Raw genomic sequence first — 19931 nt, 5'->3', positions numbered from 1 at the left:
CGATCCCGAACCCGAACCCGATTTTCTAAACCTAAACCTTAACCTATAACCTAACATAAACCTAAACCTATTACCTGCACTTATAACCTAAACCTAAAGCCTAAACATAAGCCTAAAACCTAAACCTAAACCTAAAATCGAAATGTATTCTCAAATCCTTGAACCTAAACCTACACCTAATCCTAATCTCAACTCCCTAACCTAAACTTAAACCTAAACTTGATAACCCAAACCTAAACCTGATCCCGAACTCGGACCCGATTTCTTAAACCTAAACCTTAACCTTAACCCATTCTCACTTCCCTAAAGCTATAATCTATATACTATAACCTATAACTAAAACCTAAACCTTAACTTAAACCTATAACCTAAGCCTAAACCTTAACCTAAACCTAAACCAAAACCTATAACCTAAACCTTAACCTATAACCTATAACTTATAACCTAAACTTATAACCTATAACCTAAAACCTAATCTTAAACCTAAACCTAAACCTAAAACCTAAAACCTAAACCTAAACCTATTTTAATGATCAGTTTTATTTTTAAAAAGTGCTCGCTTTTTTGGAAGAAGTTTATGCAATTATTCATGACTCTGAATTATAATATTTTGTTGGTTTAATATTTTTTTTTTCAGGTGAAAGACACACAAAGAAAATTGTTGCTGATTTTCTTTTCTTTTTTTATTTATGATGTTAAACTTATATGTATTTATGTGTGGATGAATATAATGTGGATAAGATTGCTTGTGTTTGGATGGATGTAGTTTATATTTGGATGAATGTAGTTTATGTTGGATTTATGTAGTTTGGGTTGTTTAGATGGATGTAAATGTAAATATGATGAAATATATTATATAACAGGTGTATATCAGGAAGAATACGATGAAATATATATATTGACCCTCTTATAAAGGACGGTCTATGTCCGTCCTTTGAAGGCCCATAAGAGACGGTCCATGACAGTACTTTTTAAGGACGGTCTGAAAAGGCCAAGCTATATGTCCTAGAGGGGGGGTGAATAGGACAATGCCAAATAAAAACTAATAACAGTGGAATAATAAAGAAAATGATAGCCAAATTAAATAACAATGTAGGAAAGAAAAACAACCTCAAAATTCAGATCTTGAGAGGTTGATACAAACGTTATTCTAAGGACAACCTTACACCAAAAACAGAGTTTATGGTAGGACAACCTTATTTCTAGAAAGGTCTTTGTATCAAGTCTCAAATCGAAGAGGAATACAGAATTAAATATAAACTGAAATGAAATAACTTGTAATTAAAAATGTATTGTTCTAGGGACAGCCATACACCATAAAAATGGCAGGGCAACCTTGCTGGAACAACTTTCAAATGAAATTGAAAATCAAGCTTATAAAGGAATAGCAGAAAGTAAATTCTAAGCTATTACAACATTCTCACAAAGCTTGAAATAATTACAACATTCACCACCATACATACATCCCACAAAAATTAATTAAAAGATTAAAAGAATAAATCAATCAACCACAACTCAAGGTAATATAGTGGTTCGCCTGTGTGTTCACCAACTGTTATACAACAGCCACACAAAAAGCTACTCCACTCCTAATATCCTCACACAGGGGATATTAGCATTCACTAAAAATAGGTTTTCCCAGGTTCACCCAAAACCCTTACAATTGTGTCTTTGTCTGTGGGCTTACACAATTAAAAAAACCCCACTTCTGAGTTTTCCTGGCTTTCCTCAGATAACCAAAATAACAAGATTTTTCTTGCAATTCTTGAAAGAAACCAGAATAATAGAAAGGAATTTACAATATGTAAAATACCTGAAAATCTCCTTCGTTGTAGCAGCCCGATAGAACCAAATCAAAGTAGATGATTGAATGTCCAAGTTCAATGTCCAGTACTCGATTACAATGATTCTAGTTCTAATAGATTTTAAATTAAACCAAATAGGGCTTGCCTTAATTGATTTTGATTCCAAAGAAAGGGAATAATAATTCCTCTTTATCAAATCAAATTGGAATATAAGAAACAAAATCAATTAAAATAAAGCTAAGGAAAGAGAATATTAAATAAGCACACTTAGCTTGGATGGAGCACAGAATTATCTCTCAGAAGTTCGACGAAGATTGGCTTGAATACTTTTATTAAATCAATGATTTCTTCTGAGATTCGTGCTCTATTTATAGGTGAGAAGATCGGGTCTTCGACTGGTCTAGAGTGCTCTTCGACTAGTCGAAGCTCTAACAGATATTTGAAAAATTCGGCGGGATATGCTCAGACCGTTCTACGACTGGTCGTAGCTCTCCTACGACTGGTCGTAGGTTTCCTTCGACTAGTCGTAGGTCCTGCAAAGGTTCGCTGGACTTCGAGTCGTAGATTGTAGTACTGGTGGAAGATCAGTCGACACTGTTCCTACGACTGGTCGAACAGATCCAGGACTAGTCGAAGGCTAACAGATTTTATCTGAAATTTGTAACAAACTTACGACTGGTCGAGGAATATCTTAGACTGGTCGAAGCAAGTCTAGGACTAGTCGAAGAAGGCCTAGGACTAGTCGAAGAACAGACCAATCACATGAAAAATAACATTCGACTTATGTATCCGAAATGACCTACTTCTAAGGTCAACCTATGGTCAAACAAACCTCAATCATGAAGTATGGACATTGAAACAAGAGACCATGAAGAATGAGCCTTGAAGTCTTGATGTAGATTAAACCTTGAAGTAGTTCAATCTTGAAAGTGGCTTGAGTTTCCGCTTGAGTCTTAAGTTCAGCTTGACTTTCAACTTGAGTTTGAGATCAGCTTGAGTTTCAGCTTGAGTCTTGAGATCAGCTTGAGTCTTGCCTTGTACTTTCTTTTTAGCTTGAGTCTTGTACTTGAGAGCTTTGCTTGTTGTGAGCTTAGCTTGTTAATGAATGTTGATCCTTGAGAAAGCTTCACTTATGCAAGTTATATATAACAGAGTATAATAGTGATTTTAGCACTACAAATTTGACAACAAAGAGGGATAGAAACTATAGCACTTACAATCTCCCCCTTTGTCAAATTAGTGACAAAACACATAACGATAATAAACAAAAGTAAAAAAACGGGTTAACACCTGCAAATCAATATTCAATATTCAACATTCAACCAGTTTCAACATTCAACCATTATCATTCAACAAGATCAAACATATATTCAAGATCAAACATATATTCCCCCTAACTCCCCCTGGGTAACATAACCACTGCTACTCCCCCTGGGTAACATAACCACTGCTACCTACTCCTCTCACAATCACAGTAAGAACAAACCATTCTCCCCCTTTTTGTCACAATATGACAAAGGAGAACTAAAGAAAGGAAGTCATGAGAGGAAATATGAGGAAGTAAGAGAATAAGAGGAACTCAAGATAGCATCACATATATCCAGCATTACATCAAGAACAAATATTCAGCATAAAACATAAATAGAATCCAAATCAAAATCAGTCAAGTGCTAAGTAAGAAAGTTATTACATACAAAAAGTCTCATAAAAACTAGTCAGAACTAGAACTTGATGAAGGAGCAGGAATAGAAGGATCAAGTTGGTGCATGCCTTTGTTCAAGCGCCTAAGATATTTGCGCATATACTTGAATTGCAAATCATGAGCAACAGACATGTTTTCCAACTTAACATTTATATCCTCAACTCTACCTTCTAATGCACTCAGACGTGCATCAACATCAGATGGTACAAAATCTGGATCATTAGCTGAGTCAGAATCCAGTTCCTCAAAAATATCATTCATATTAATATCAACACCAGCTTCTTCAGGACCACCATCACCACCACCACCTTGTTCAGGAAGCAGATCTTATTAATATTTGTATTGTTGAAGATCAGATGATGGATTGGTGCTTCATCAACAGGCATATCGACTAACATATGAGTAGCCAATACAGTCATAAAGTATGCAAATGGAATGTCACTATGACTAGGATGGAGACGAAACTGAAGAATAAAATGACAGATTAAGGAAGGCAAACAAATCTGAGTACCATTTGAGATAGCATGGATAACACGAACCATAAACGAAGTCAAGTCAGATTTATTACCCGAACGAGGATACAGATTAGACACAAAGATTCTGTGAAGAATTCTGTATTTGGGTAACAAATACCTTGCGGGGAGCGCATTCCCTTTTTGAGTCCATTGAACATCCATATTGCACAAGTCTTTAGTTAGCATACGTTTTTCAGCCATTGAGGGTTTATCAGTCAAGTTATGAATTGGAATACCCTCATCATTCACAAGAATTTCCATAAGGGTTGAAATTAAATGACGATCAACGTCAAATGGCCCTTCTCTAGTAGAAATTTGGAAAGTTAAATTATCCTGTGAAAATGCACTAATACATGAAAACATGGATTGGGCAATGGACCGGTATGCAGGCCCACCCCAATGCAATAAGTTAGTCCAACCTACAGCTTCAAGCATAGGAAGGATGTCAAATGGAGCAATGTGATTGACATCAACAGGATGTTCAACGATAACCTTACGAGATCTAATGTCCCTAACAAATGATGGATCATCATTGGGAACAAGAAGATGACGTTTAGATATAGGGGTAGATCTGGAGGAAGAAGAAGGACCACGTGAAGTAGTTTTTCTTCCTCTAGAAGCCATTTGCAACAAGGAATTAAAGGAATAAAGAAGTTGCAAAGGATTGAGATGAGGGTTTGCTCAAAATAGATTTTTCACAACCCAAACCCCAAATCTCAATGATTTTCAAGATAGAAAGCTTCAAGAGAGAAAAGGAAGCAATCTTGACACAAATATGCAAGAAAAATGGATTTGGAACACTAACCTTGAAGAACTTGAAGGATGGGTTCGACGAGTCGAAGTTCGGCTCCAAGGAGAAGAAAGAAGAAATGAGGAAGAAAGTGAAAAAAATCCCCAATTTGAAGTGAAACCCGTGCTCCACGACTGGTCGTGGGTATCTACGACCGGTCGTAGTACGACTGGTCGTGTATACTCACGACTGGTCGTATAAACCCCAAAAATTCAATTTACTTGCAATTTTTACAAAAATTGAAATACAATCTAGCAAATATATACAATATTATACAAGAAGGCATAAATTATCAATTTAAAATGCACATGCCAAGATCAAATTTCATCTTTTTGAACCTGCTTTTATCAAGAGGTTTTGTGAAAATATCAGCACGTTGATCTTCAGTAGGAATATATTCTAGAGATATAACATTTTCTTCTACTAATTCCCTTATATAATGAAATCTAATGTCAATGTGCTTAGTACGAGAATGCTGAATAGGATTTTTTGAAATATTTATCGCACTGGAATTATCACAGTGTAATAACATAGAATTCTGTTTAATTCCATAATCACTTAGCATTCGTTGCATCCAAACAAGCTGTGTACATGCATTACCAGCTGCAATATACTCAGCTTCAGCTGTTGAAAGTGATATAGAATTTTGTTTCTTACTAAACCAGGAAACTAGACAATTTCCAATAAAAAAACAACCACCACTGGTTGATTTTCTATCATCTAGATTACCAGCCCAGTCAGCATCCGAGTACCCAGCTAATTGGACATTGGTTTCATGAGGATACCAGAGACCGAGATTTACAGTACTTGCGACATATCTAATAATTCGCTTGACAGCAATCAAGTGAGATTCTTTTGGATCAGATTGATATCTTGCGCAAATACCAACACTTAGAGAAATATCAGGTCTACTAGCAGTTAAATATAACAAACTACCAATCATACTCCGATAAAGTTTTGAGTCAACATTTTTACCATTAGAGTCTTTTGATAGTTTCAGGGTAGTACTCATAGGAGTATCAAAATTTTTGCCATTTTCAAATCCAAATCTCTTGATTAGATTCAAGGCATACTTAGATTGAGAAATGAATATTCCTTCAGGTTGTTGCTTTACTTGCAATCCAAGGAAATAAGTCAATTCCCCAACCATGCTCATTTCGAACTGTGATTTCATCAAATCTGCAAACTCAGTAGTCAAGTTAGTACAAGTTGATCCATAAATGATATCATCAACATAAATTTGTACCATTAAGATATGATCATTATGTTTTTTAACAAACAGAGTTTTATCAACAGATCCCATTTGAAAATTATGAGTTAAAAGAAATTTTGTTAGTTTCTCATACCATGCCCTAGGTGCTTGTTTTAATCCATAAAGTGCCTTTTTAAGCCGATATACATGATCAATATTTTTGGAATCTTCAAATCCCATTGGCTGTTCAACATAGACTTCTTCATGTAAATCGCCATTTAGAAAAGTACTTTTCACATCCATCTGATAGATCTTTATATTTTTAAAACATGCAATGGATATAAATAGTCTGATAGATTCAAGACGTGCTACTGGTGTAAAGGTTTCATCGAAATCAATCCCTTCAATTTGAGTATAACCTTATACCACCAGTCTCGCCTTGTTTCTAATTATATTTCCACATTCATCAGACTTATTTTTGAAAATCCATTTTGTTCCAATGATGTGTTTATCTTTAGGTTTTGGTACGAGATACCAAACATCATTTCTTACGAATTGGTTGAGTTCATCTTGCATCGCAACAATCCAGTTTTCATCAGCCAGAGCTTCTTTTACGTTAGATGGTTCAATTTGGGATGTAAAACATACATATTACATATATCCTCAAGTTGTCTATGGGTGCGAACACCGGTGAGAGGGTTTCTAAGAATTTGTGTGGTTGGATGATCTTTAACAGTCCTTAACTCAGAATTCAGTCTGATTCGATGAAGTATCGGGTTTATCAATGATTAATACTTCATCATTATCTGAATTAGAGATTGGTGTGTTTAAGTGATCATCAATGACAACATTAATGGATTCTTGAGTCACACCAGTCCTTTTATTCAGGACCCTATAAGCTCGACTGTTTAAAGAATATCCTAGAAAAATACCTTCATCACTCTTCGTATCGAACTTTCCCAAATTTTCACGATCACGTAAAATATAGCACTTGCTGCCAAAAACTCGAAAGTATTTAACAGTAGGCTTTTTATTGAGCCAAAATTCGTAAGCCATCTTATTATTATCTTTGCTAGTGTATACTCGGTTAATAATATAGCAAGCTGTGCTTCAGCCCAAAGATTTTTAGAGAGCTTCATGCTATTCAACATGACATTAGCCATTTCTTGAAGCACCCTATTCTTTCTTTCTACAATTCCATTTTGTTGTGGAGTTTTGGGAGCAGAGAATTCATGTAATATTCCTTGGTCGGTACAGAACTTCTCAAAATTGCTATTCTCAAATTCAGATCCATGATCACTACGAATTTTACTGATTTGAGAGGATTTTTCAGTTTGAATCCTTTTGAGAACTTTTCTTACTTCTTCAAGGGTTTCAGATTTATCCCTTAAGAAGACTACCCAAGTGAATCTGGTAAAGTCATCGACTATTACCAAGATGTACTTTTTACCTCCACGACTTTCCGTTCTGGTAGGTCCTATCAGGTCCATGTGGAGAAGTTCGAGTGGTCTTGATGTGGTATTTGAATTCACCTTTTTGTGTGAGTTCTTTGTTTGTTTGCCTATCTGGCACTCACCACATATTTTATCTAATTTTTGAAGTTTGGGTAAACCTCTTACAAGTTCTCGTTTGCTCAATCGATATAAATTTCGATAATGTACATGTCCAAGACGTTTGTGCCATAAGTCAGTCTCGTCTGTATGGACCATGTAACATGTTTGATTAGATGAGCTGGATTCACTAATAATATAGCAATTTTCAGACGTTCTACGTCCAGTTAATATTACAGAACCCTTATTGTTTAGTATTTCATAGCTTTGATTAGAAAACCGAACATTATGATTATTATCACATATTTGTGATATACTAAGCAAGTTGTGCTTTAGGCCTTCAACGTATAAAACATTTTTAAACACCGGAAGATTAAAAAGTTGAACCGTACCTTGGCCTATAATCTTGCAGTTGCTACCATCACCAAATGTGACTGAACCATCAGTCATATCTTTCAGATCGGTGAATAAAGCTTTGTCACCTGTCATATGCCTGGAGCATCCACTGTCTAGGTACCACTTTGAATGACTTGTCGCTTTGAAAGCAGTGTGAGCAACCAAGCAGGTGACTTTAGGAACCCATTTCATAACTGTTTTGGGTTTAGGAACATAATTGGTCTTCTTTTGTGTATACTTGTAGGAATGACCTATAGAGTTAGATTTTAATAGCTCCTTGAGTAAATCAACTATCTTTTCAGCTAGTGGATTTCGATTCTGATTAAAGTTGACATGGCTATTTCTAGGTTTTTAAAAAGTTTTTGAATTTTTAGAAAAATCTTGATAAGTATTTTTTCCTTTTGAGTTTGAGGACTCTCCTTTAACAAACATAGGAGGAGTATACTTTTGTTTAGGAGGTAGATTTTTATCATAGCCCAACCCGGATCGATCGCCACATTTTCTTGATCCGGATAAAAGTTTTTCTAACTTTGGATCACCTTGGGCATATTTCCATGTGTCCTTTAAACTCAGAAGAGAAGATACTTCAATTTTAAGATTCTCAATTTCAGATTTTAAATCAACAATTAGTGAGTTTTTGAATTCCAAATCACATTTTGATTTTTCAAAACTATCTGAAATTTGTGATTTTTCTAAGACAAGTGAATCAAAACAATTTTTGAGTTTAGAAAACTTTTCTTTTTGAAGTTTAAGTTTGACAGCAATTTTACAACTTTCCTTATATAGGGCATTATAAGCGTCTTGAAGATCATCTTCATTTTCACATTCACTATTTAGATTTTCTTCACTTGTAGAGTCATTATCTGAAAATGTGAATTTGGCTAGAGTCATAAGAGCTTTAATCTCATTGCCCGACTCAGTTTCAGAATCTTCTGATTCAGAAGAACCTTCAGAATCAGATGATTCATCCCATGTAGCCAACATACCCTTCTTCCTGGGTTTGTCCCTTTTAGGACATTTATTTGCTAAGTGCCCATATTCTTGACAGTTGTAACATTGACTATCTTTTAAAGATTTTCGAGATTTGGGTCTAAACTTCTTTTTGTCATTTGATTTTTGAAAATCAACTCTTTTCTTGCTTTTGAAAATTTTGTAAATTTTTTTAGCTAAAAGAGCCATATCATCTTCTGAATCAGAATTTTCTTCTGAATTACATTTAGATGATTTTAGAGCGATAGATTTACCTTTAGGAGCTTTAAAGTTTAACTCGTAGGTTTGTAGAGAACCAACTAGTTCTTCAACCCTCATATTATCCGTATCACGAAGTTCCTGGATTGCGGTTACTTTAGAATTGAACCGTTCAGGAAGTGAGCATAGTATTTTTGCACACACTTTACTTTCTGGGATTTCATTGCCAAGACCCCACATTGAGTTTACAATGTCATTCAATCTAGTGTAGAAGTCCATAAACATTTCATTTTCCTCCATATGAATTTCTTCAAATCTGGTTATGAGGAGTTAGACTTTAGATTTTTTTACAATTGTAGTACCCTCGTGTGTCATTTCTAATACATCCCAAGCTTGCTTTGCAGTATCACAAGAAATGATTCTTTTGAACTCATCCGGTGATAGTGCGCAAGTAATTGCATTTAGTGCTTTAGCATTTGCACTACTCTCACTTTTCTGAAGGGTGGTCCATTGGTAATATGGTGTGGTTTTCATAGATTTTGAACCATCAACCCCAGTAACTTCCATGATAGGAAGATTCCATTCAGTCACTGTGGCTTGCCACACATTTTCATCCATTGATTTGAGGAAGATCCTCATTCTGGCTTTCCAATAAGCATAGTTGGAGCCATCAAAGGGTAGAGGCCTAGTGACTGAAAGGCTATCAAAATTTGACATCTTAAATAGCTTAAATCGTTAGCTCAGGAATTAAATCCAAAAAAAAACGAGCTATTAGGCTCTGATACCACTTGAAAAGGCCAAGCTATATGTCCTAGAGGGGGGGTGAATAGGACAATGCCAAATAAAAACTAATAACAGTGGAATAATAAAGAAAATGATAGCCAAATTAAATAACAATGCAGGAAAGAAAAACAACCTCAAAATTCAGATCTTGAGAAGTTGATACAAACGTTATTCTAAGGACAACCTTACACCAAAAACAGAGTTTATGGTAGGACAACCTTATTTCTAGAAAGGTCTTTGTATCAAGTCTCAAATCGAAGAGGAATACAGAATTAAATATAAACTGAAATGAAATAACTTGTAATTAAAAATGTATTATTCTAGGGACAGCCATACACCATAAAAATGGCAGGGCAACCTTGCTGGAACAACTTTCAAATGAAATTGAAAATCAAGCTTATAAAGGAATAGCAGAAAGTAAATTCTAAGCTATTACAACATTCTCACAAAGCTTGAAATAATTGCAACATTCACCACCATACATACATCCCACAAAAATTAATTAAAAGATTAAAAGAATAAATCAATCAACCACAACTCAAGGGATTATAGTGGTTCGCCTGTGTGTTCACCAACTGTTATACAATAGCCACACAAAAAGCTACTCCACTCCTAATATCCTCACACAGGGGATATTAGCGTTCACTAAAAATAGGTTTTCCCAAGTTCACCCAAAACCCTTACAATTGTGTCTTTGTCTGTGGGCTTACACAATTAAAAAAACCCCACTTCTGAGTTTTCCTGGCTTTCCTCAGATAACCAAAATAACAAGATTTTTCTTGCAATTCTTGAAAGAAACCAGAATAATAGAAAGGAATTTACAATATGTAAAATACCTAAAAATCTCCTTCGTTGTAGCAGCCCGGTAGAACCAAATCAAAGTAGATGATTGAATGTCCAAGTTCAATGTCCAGTACTCGATTACAATGGTTCTAGTTCTAATAGATTTTAAATTAAACCAAATAGGGCTTGCCTTAATTGATTTTGATTCCAAAGAAAGGGAATAATAATTCCTCTTTATCAAATCAGATTGGAATATAAGAAACAAAATCAATTAAAATAAAGCTAAGGAAAGAGAATATTAAATAAGCACACTTAGCTTGGATGGAGCACAGAATTATCTCTCAGAAGTTCGACAAAGATTGGCTTGAATACTTTTATTAAATCAATGATTTCTTCTGAGATTCGTGCTCTATTTATAGGTGAGAAGATCGGGTCTTCGACTGGTCTAGAGTGCTCTTCGACTAGTCGAAGCTCTAACAGATATTTGAAAAATTCGGCGGGATATGCTCAGACCGTTCTACGACTGGTCGTAGCTCTCCTACGACTGGTCGTAGGTCACCTTCGACTGGTCGTAGGTCCTGCAAAGGTTCGCTGGACTTCGAGTCGTAGATTGTACGACTGGTCGAAGATCAGTCGACACTGTTCCTACGACTGGTCGAACAGATTCCAGGACTAGTCGAAGGCTAACAGATTTTATCCGGAATTTGTAACAAACTTACGACTGGTCGAGGAATTTCTTAGACTGGTCGAAGCAAGTCTAGGACTAGTCAAAGAAGGCCTAGGACTAGTCGAAGAACAGACCAATCACATGAAAAATAACATTCGACTTATGTATCCGAAATGACCTACTTCTAAGGTCAACCTATGGTCAAACAAACCTCAATCATGAAGTATGGACATTGAAACAAGAGACCAAGAAGAATGAGCCTTGAAGTCTTGATGTAGATTAAACCTTGAAGTAGTTCAATCTTGAAAGTGGCTTGAGTTTCAGCTTGAGTCTTGAGTTCAGCTTGACTTTCAACTTGAGTCTTGAGATCAGCTTGAGTTTCAGCTTGAGTCTTGAGATCAGCTTGAGTCTTGCCTTGTACTTTCTTTTCAGCTTGAGTCTTGTACTTAAGAGCTTTGCTTGTTGTGAGCTTAGCTTGTTAATGAATGTTGATCCTTGAGAAAGCTTCACTTATGTAAGTTATATATAACAGAGTATAATAGTGATTTTGGCACTACAAATTTGACAACAAAGAGGGATAGAAACTATAGCACTTACACGGTCCATGACCGTCCTTTTAAAGGACAGTCTATGGCCGACCTTTGAAGGCATATAAGAGATGGTCCATGACAGTCCTTTTTAAAGACGGTTCATGACCGTCCTTTTAAAGGACGGTCTATGGCCGTCCTTTGAAGACTTATCAGAGACAGTCTACGACAGTCTTTTATAAGGACGGTCCATGACCGTCCTTTAAAGGCTCATAAGAGATGGTCCGAGACCGTCCTTTTTTAGGACGGTCCACGACCGTCCTTCTTTTGTCAATAAAAATGACGGTTTTCGACCGTCCTTTAAGTAATACGACAGGTCAATATTTAACAGCCCTAGTGACGGTCCATGACCGTCCTTTTTGGTCATTTGAGATGGTTTTGGATCGTCCTTTTTTCGCAGTTTTGGTATAGTGCTATAACTTAAACCTATAACCTTAACCTAAACCTAAAACTTAATCCTAAACCTAAACCAAAACCAGTAACCTTAACCAAAACCAAAACCTATAACCTAAACCTTAACCTATAACTTAACCTTAACTGTAAACCTAAAACCTAAACCTAAACCTATAACCTAAACCTATAAACTAAAACCTAAACCTAAACCTAAACTTAAACCTAAAACCTAAATGTATTCTCAAATCCCTAAACCTAAACCTAAATCCCGATCTCAACTCCCTAACCTAAACCTAAACCGAAACTTGAAAACCCAAACCTAAACCTGAACCCGAACCCGAACCCAATTTACTAAACCTAAACCTTAGCCTATTCTCAATTCCCTATACCTATAACCTATAACCTTAACCTAAACCTAACCTAAACCTATAACCTTAATCAAAACCTATAACCTAAACCTTAACCTTAACCTAAACCTACAACCTAAACCTTAACCTAAACCTAACCTTAACCTAAACCAAAACCTATGAAATAAACCTTAACATATAACCAATAACCCATAACCTAAATTTATAACCTATAACCTAACATTAACCTTTACCTAAACTTAAAACCTAAACCTTAACTTATAACCTAAAACCTAAACCTAAACCTAAAACCTAAATGTATTCTCAAATCCTTAAACCTAAACCAACACCTAAACCTAATCTCAACTCCCTAACCTAAACCTAAACCTAAACTTGAAAACCTAAACCTAAACCCAATCTCGAACCCAAACCCAATTTCCTAAACCTAAACCTTAACCTTAACCTATTCTCAATTCCCTAAAGCTAAAACCTAAACCAATAACCTATAATCTAAACTTAAACCTAACTTAAACCTAGAACCTAAACCGATAACCTTAACCTCAACCTAAAACCTAAACATAAACCTAAACCAAAACCTGTAACCTCAACCTTAACCTAAACCAAAACCTATAACCTAAACCTTAACCTATAACCTAAACTTATAACTTATAACCTAACCTAAATCGTAAACCTAAAACCTAAACCTAAACCTCTAACCTAAACCTATAAACTAAAACCTAAACCTAAACATAAACCTAAAAACTAAATGTATTCTCAAATCCCTAGACCTAAACCTACATCCTAATCTCAACTCCCTAACTTAAACCTAAACTTAAACTTGAAAACCCAAACCTAAACCTGAACCCGAACCCGAACTCAATTTCCTAAACCTAAACCTTAACCTATTCTCAATTCCCTATAGTTATAACCTATAACCTAAACCAAAACCTAACATAAACCTGTAACCTTAACCAAAACCTATAACCTAAACCTTAACCTAAACCTAAACCTTAACCAAAACCTAAACCTTAACCAAAACCTATAACCTAAACCTTAACCTAAACCTAACCTTAACCTAAACCAAAACCTATGACCTAAACCTTAACCTATAACCTATAACCCATAGCCTAAACTTATAACCTATAACCTAACATTAACCTTTACCTAAACTTAAAACGCAAACCTTGACCTATAACCTAAAACCTAAACCTAAACCTAAACCCTAAAATGTATTCTCAAATCCCTAAACCTAAACCTACACCTAATCCTAATCTCAACTCCCTAACCTAAACCTAAACCTAAACCTAAACCTAAACTTGAAAACCAAAACCTAAACCCGATCGTGAACCCGAACCCGAACCCAATTTCCTAAACCTAAACCTTAACCTATTCTCAATTCCCTAAAGCTATAACCTAAAGCTATAACCTATAACCTAAACCTATAACCTTCATCTAAACCTAAAACCTAAACCTAAACCTAAACCTAAACCAAAACCTGTAACCTTAACCTAACCAAAACCTATAACCTAAACCTTAACATATAACCTAAACTTATAACCTATAACCTAACCTTAACCATAAACCTAAAACCTAAACCTATAACCTAAACATATAAACTATAACCTAAACCTAAACCTAAAACCTAAATGTATTCTTAAATCCCTAAACCTAAACCTACATCCTAATCTCAACTCCCTAACCTAAACATGAACCTAAACTTGAAAACCCAAACCTAAACCTGAACTCGAACCCGAACCCGATTTCCTAAACCTAAACCTTAACCTATTCTCAATCCCCTATAGCTATAACCTATAACCTAAACATAAACCTAACCTAAACCTATAACCTTAATCAAAACCTATAACCTAAACCTTAACCTAAACTGAAACGTTGAACTAAACCTATAACCTAAAACTTAAGCTAAACCTAAACCTAACCTTAACCTAAACCAAAACCTATGACCTAAACATTAACCTATAACCTATAACCCATATCCTAAACTTATAACCTATAACCTAACCTTAACCTTAACCTAAACATAAAACCTAAACCTTAAACTATAACCTAAAAGCTAAACCTAAACCTAAAACCTAAATGTATTCTCAAATCCCTAAACCTAAACCTACACCTAATCCTAATCTCAACTCCCTAACCTAAACCTAAACCTAAACTTGAAAACCTAAACCTAAACCCCATCCCAAACTCGAACCCTATTTCCCAAACCTAAACCTTAACCTATTCTCAATTCCCTAATCCTATAACCTAATCCTATACGCTACAACCTAGACCTAAACCTATAACCTTAACCTAAACCTAAAACCTTAACCTAAACCTAAACCAAAACTAGTAACCTTAACCAAAACCAAAACCTATAACCTAAACCTTAACTTATAACCTAAATTCATACCTATAACCTAACCTTAACCGTAAACCTAAAATCTAAACCTAAACCTATAAACTAAAACCTAAACCTAAACCTAAACCTAAAACTTAAATGTATTCTCAAATCCCCAAACCTAACCCTACATCTTGATCTCAACTCCCTAACCTAAACCTAAACCTAAACTTGAAAACCCAAACCTAAGTCTGAACCCGAACCCAAACCCGATTTCCTAAACCTAAACCTTAACCTATTCTCAATTCTCTATACCTATAACCTATAACCTAAACCTAAACTTATAACCTTAAGCAAAACCTATAACCTAAACCTTAACCTAAACCTTTAACCTAAACCTTAACCTAAACCTAACCTTAACCTAAACCAAAACCTATGACCTAAACCTTAACCTATAACCTGTAACGCATAACCTAAACTTATAACCTATAAACTAACATTAACCTTTACCTAAACCTAAAACCTAAACCTTAACCTATAACTTATAACCTAAGCCTAAACCTAAAACCTAAATGTATTCTAAAATCCCTAAACCTAAACCTACACCTAATCCTAATATCAACTCCCTAACCTAAACCTAAACCTAAACTTGAAAACCTAAACCTAAACCCGATCCCGAGCCCGAATCTGATTTCCTAAACCTAAACCTTAACCTATTCTCAATTCCCTAAAGCTATAACCTAAACCTATAACCTATAGCCTAAACTTAAACCTAACCTAAACCTATAACCTTAACCTCAACCTAAAACCTAAACCTAAACCAAAACCTGTAACCTTAACCTAAACCAAAACCTATAACCTAAACCTTAACCTATAACCTAAACTTATAACCTATAACCTAACCTTAACCGTAAACCTAAAACCTAAACCTAAAAACTAAAACCTAAACCTAAACCTCAACCTAAAAACTAAATGTATTCTCAAATCCCTAAACCTAAAACTACATCCTAATCTCAACTCCCTAACCTAAACCTAAACCTAAACTTGAAAACCCAAACCTAAACCTAAACCCGAATCCGAGCGCGATTTCCTAAACCTAAACCTTAACCTATTCTCAATTCTCTATAGCAATAACCTATAACCTAAACCTAAACCTAACCTAAACCTATAACCTTAACCAAAACCTATAACCTGAACCTTAACCTTAGCCTAAACCTTAACCTAAACCTATAACTTAAACATTAACATAAACCTAACCTTAACCTAAACCAAAACCTATGACCTAAACCTTAACCTCTAACCTATAACCCATAACCTAAACTTATAACCTATAACCTAACATTAACCTTTACCTGAACCTAAAACCTAAACCTTAACTTATAACCTAAAACTAAACCTAAACCTAAAAACTAAATGTATTCTCAAATCCCTAAACCTAAACCTACACCTAATCCTAATCTCAACTCCCTAACCTAAACCTAAACCTAAACTTGAAAACCTAAACCTAAACCCGATCCTAAACCCAAACCCGATTTCCTAAACCTAAACCTTAACCTATTCTCAATTCCCTAAAGCTATAACCTAAACCTATAACCTATAACCTAAACCTAAACCTAACCAAAACCTATAACCTTCATCTAAACCTGAAACCTAAACCTAAACCTAAACCTAAACCTAAACCAAAACCAAAACCTGTAACCTTAACCTAACCAAAACCTATAACCTATAACCGAAACTTATAACCTATAACCTAACCTTAATCGTAAACCTAAAATCTAAACCTATAACCTAAACCTATAAACTATAACCTAAAACCTAAATGTATTCTCAAATCCTGTCACGCCCCAAACTCGGACAACCGGTCTCACAAAGTTCCCAATCGCCGATTCCGGTGCTGACAGCCTCCGTAGTACCTCATTCTCGGCTCTCAGCGCCTATACTCCAGATTTCGATCCTACGAGAAAGATTTGTAAGTGATTTTCTTTTTAGCATAACCACAAGTGTACCCAATTCATAATAGCAACATCATCATCACATATCCACTATAATAAATCATTAATTATAATGTTGAAAGGCAATACATTTATATAATAAAATCTCCATAAAGCTTGGTCGCACACTCCTGCTCTTGCTCAGCTACGACTGTCCAAGCGTCGCCTGCACGCATCTATCATGCATAAGCTTATAGAAAGCTTAAAGGGTAGTGCAAGTGTGTGTGTAAGATAAGTGTCAAGCACACAAATATCAAAGTATGCAATGTGGATGACCAAGCTAGAGTGTAGAGTATCGCAAGCTATGGGGATCCATCACAAAGGACTTCTATCCAAACCAGTCCCATACCTAAATTTGGATAGCTAGACTCAATTTGGTAAATTCCTGATCTCAGGTTGGTCGCACGCCCAACCAAAATCCTAGCCATTGCGAAGATACACGTAAAGATTTGGTTGTGCATCACCAACCCAAGTGTAAAGTGAATGAATGAATAAATGGATCAAGAGCTAAGTATACAACTCCTACTAGTAAGCCCACATGTGATCGCCACAGTGTCCAATGTAGGACAAGGTTCCACCACACTGTGTGCACAGTAGCCTACTAGCACAGTAACCTGCCAACCACTGATAGCTCGCCCAGACCCTTAGGTCCCACCCACATCAGCGTTTGCCTACGTGTGTAATAGTCACGAGTCATCACAATATCTAAAACCGTACATCTCTAGGATCATCACCAGGATTTAATACAATGTTGTCATGTCATACGAGAGTTATATGACACAATACATGAATGCTATGGGTCATACCAAGGCTATGATGCGATGCAAGGTCTATATAACCAAATGCCATATGCAATATGCAATGGGATCATGTCAGTCCCTATATCGAGTAAACACATCAGTACACTTATTCTCTGAAAAATCACCGAGGTCAAATGCACTACATGCTGGCTGCCGCCTTCCAGGCCGCGCAGCTCAACGAGCATAAGAGACCTCACTACCCATCTGTGGACAGCCAATCACCAACAAGGCTCGACGGTAGCAGACCCATTTACTAGCTGGTCAAACTCAACCTAGCATATGCCCCCTTCCCCAGAGCGAGTAAGGCCATACCCCATCTCAACCGACCACACTACAGTGGGAGTCGCGGCCTAATGGTATAAGGCACTCGGGCGCTTATGTTTTTCACTCGGTGTCAGCGTTGAGGCGTCTCCTGGTACCGTGGAGGTTTAGGGACTTTCACCCAAGGACATCCTAAGTGCCCTAAATGCTTAATAACATTTTAGGTGTCCCAACTGGCCATCCACGACATGTCTGTGGAGGTGACGACCCTGATGTCGCTAGGGCGTACGATGGTTATATCACAAAGTGTTGAGATATATATGTCATATCATCCAGTCGTGCAATAATCCACCTAATGGAATGTGCTATGATCACTCCTCATAACACGCATACATATAATGCGTATGGCTTGTAACAGGAAGCTATGCATAATTATCAAACTTAATAATGATTGATCACAAAATCACAATGGGCCTCACACAACCACTTCGAGTCTCGTGCCATAGGCCTCATACTATCACAATGAGCCTCATACAACCACAATGGGCCTCGTAAAATCCCGACGGGCCTCATACAAACATAATGCTATGTTAACACATACCCAATGCATATACTAACATAGTCAAAATCAATGATCGACCTATATACTGCGGGGTCCATGAAAGGACAAGAAATCTAATTCATAACATGAGGATCGGTCCTCAACGATGGATATACCAAATCTGATACCACCGATCCTACCATCTATAGTGATGATGTATTAGCCTCATAACAAGGGTAGATCTAGATGGTCTACTCATGGGCCTAATGATGGGCTTCCAGGTTTGGGTACTTCTGGTAGCATTAGTGGGGACCCAAAGAATTGGGATAGCCCAATAAGGTGTGATGGATCATAGTAATAATAGTAAGGACCCATCCCTAGCCCACAAACGAGGGAATGAGAACAGGCGTAATCAATGGGACCTAGGGAGGATCACAAGATGGACATTTAACCACCTTTGTTCTTACAATGTAGACATTTAACCATCATTGCTCCTAAGGCATGGCCCATAGAATCTATCTCTTGATGGGGGCCCCAAGGCTTATACTAACCAAGAGAATGATTGGGCAAACATAATTATAGTAGATTTACACATTACAATGGCCTCATCACATGGGCCTTTCATATATCGCATTGGGCCCCAACAAGGGTCATAAATACATCATATCAAGCCTCTCTCAAGGGCCATAAACATATCATGTTGGGCCTCATACAAGGGCCATAAGCATACCATGTTGGGCCTTGCTCAAGGGCCTCATATGCATCACATTTGGGCCACATCCCATGGGCTTCATACAAGGTTTTCATGAAACAACCCATGGCCCACACAAAAGCTGGAAAAAAATAAATGGGCATTATCCACAATATTCTACATGCCATGTTGGGCTCCAAGTAATGGCCCAAGGCCTAAATACATCAAGTGGGCTTCATGAGGGGTAGCCCATGGCCCAAAACATCATGGCCATGGAGGACATCCTGCTCATGCATTATGTTGGACTTCATGGGCAATTCACATGCCCCAATTAAATAGCCAAGGTGTAACCAACATCCACCAATGTGTGCTTTACAATTCAGCCCAAAATTAGGCAAGTTGGATGGGCGGCAAGGATTTAGTCACATATATCATATTGGGTCCTTATGGGGCGGCCCATAAAACCCAACAAAATAGATGGGCAACATGTGCAACACATACATCATAATAGGCCCTCATGGGGCAGCTCGTGGCCAGGGAACTGATAAACAATGTGCTTCCAATATACACATCAAGGTGGACCTCACAACTGTACAATGGGCAACCAACTATAT

The sequence above is a fragment of the Magnolia sinica genome, chromosome 12 (assembly GCF_029962835.1).
Source record: "Magnolia sinica isolate HGM2019 chromosome 12, MsV1, whole genome shotgun sequence".
In the NCBI taxonomy this organism is placed as follows: Eukaryota; Viridiplantae; Streptophyta; class Magnoliopsida; order Magnoliales; family Magnoliaceae; genus Magnolia; species Magnolia sinica.
This window is presented reverse-complemented; position numbering follows the sequence as displayed.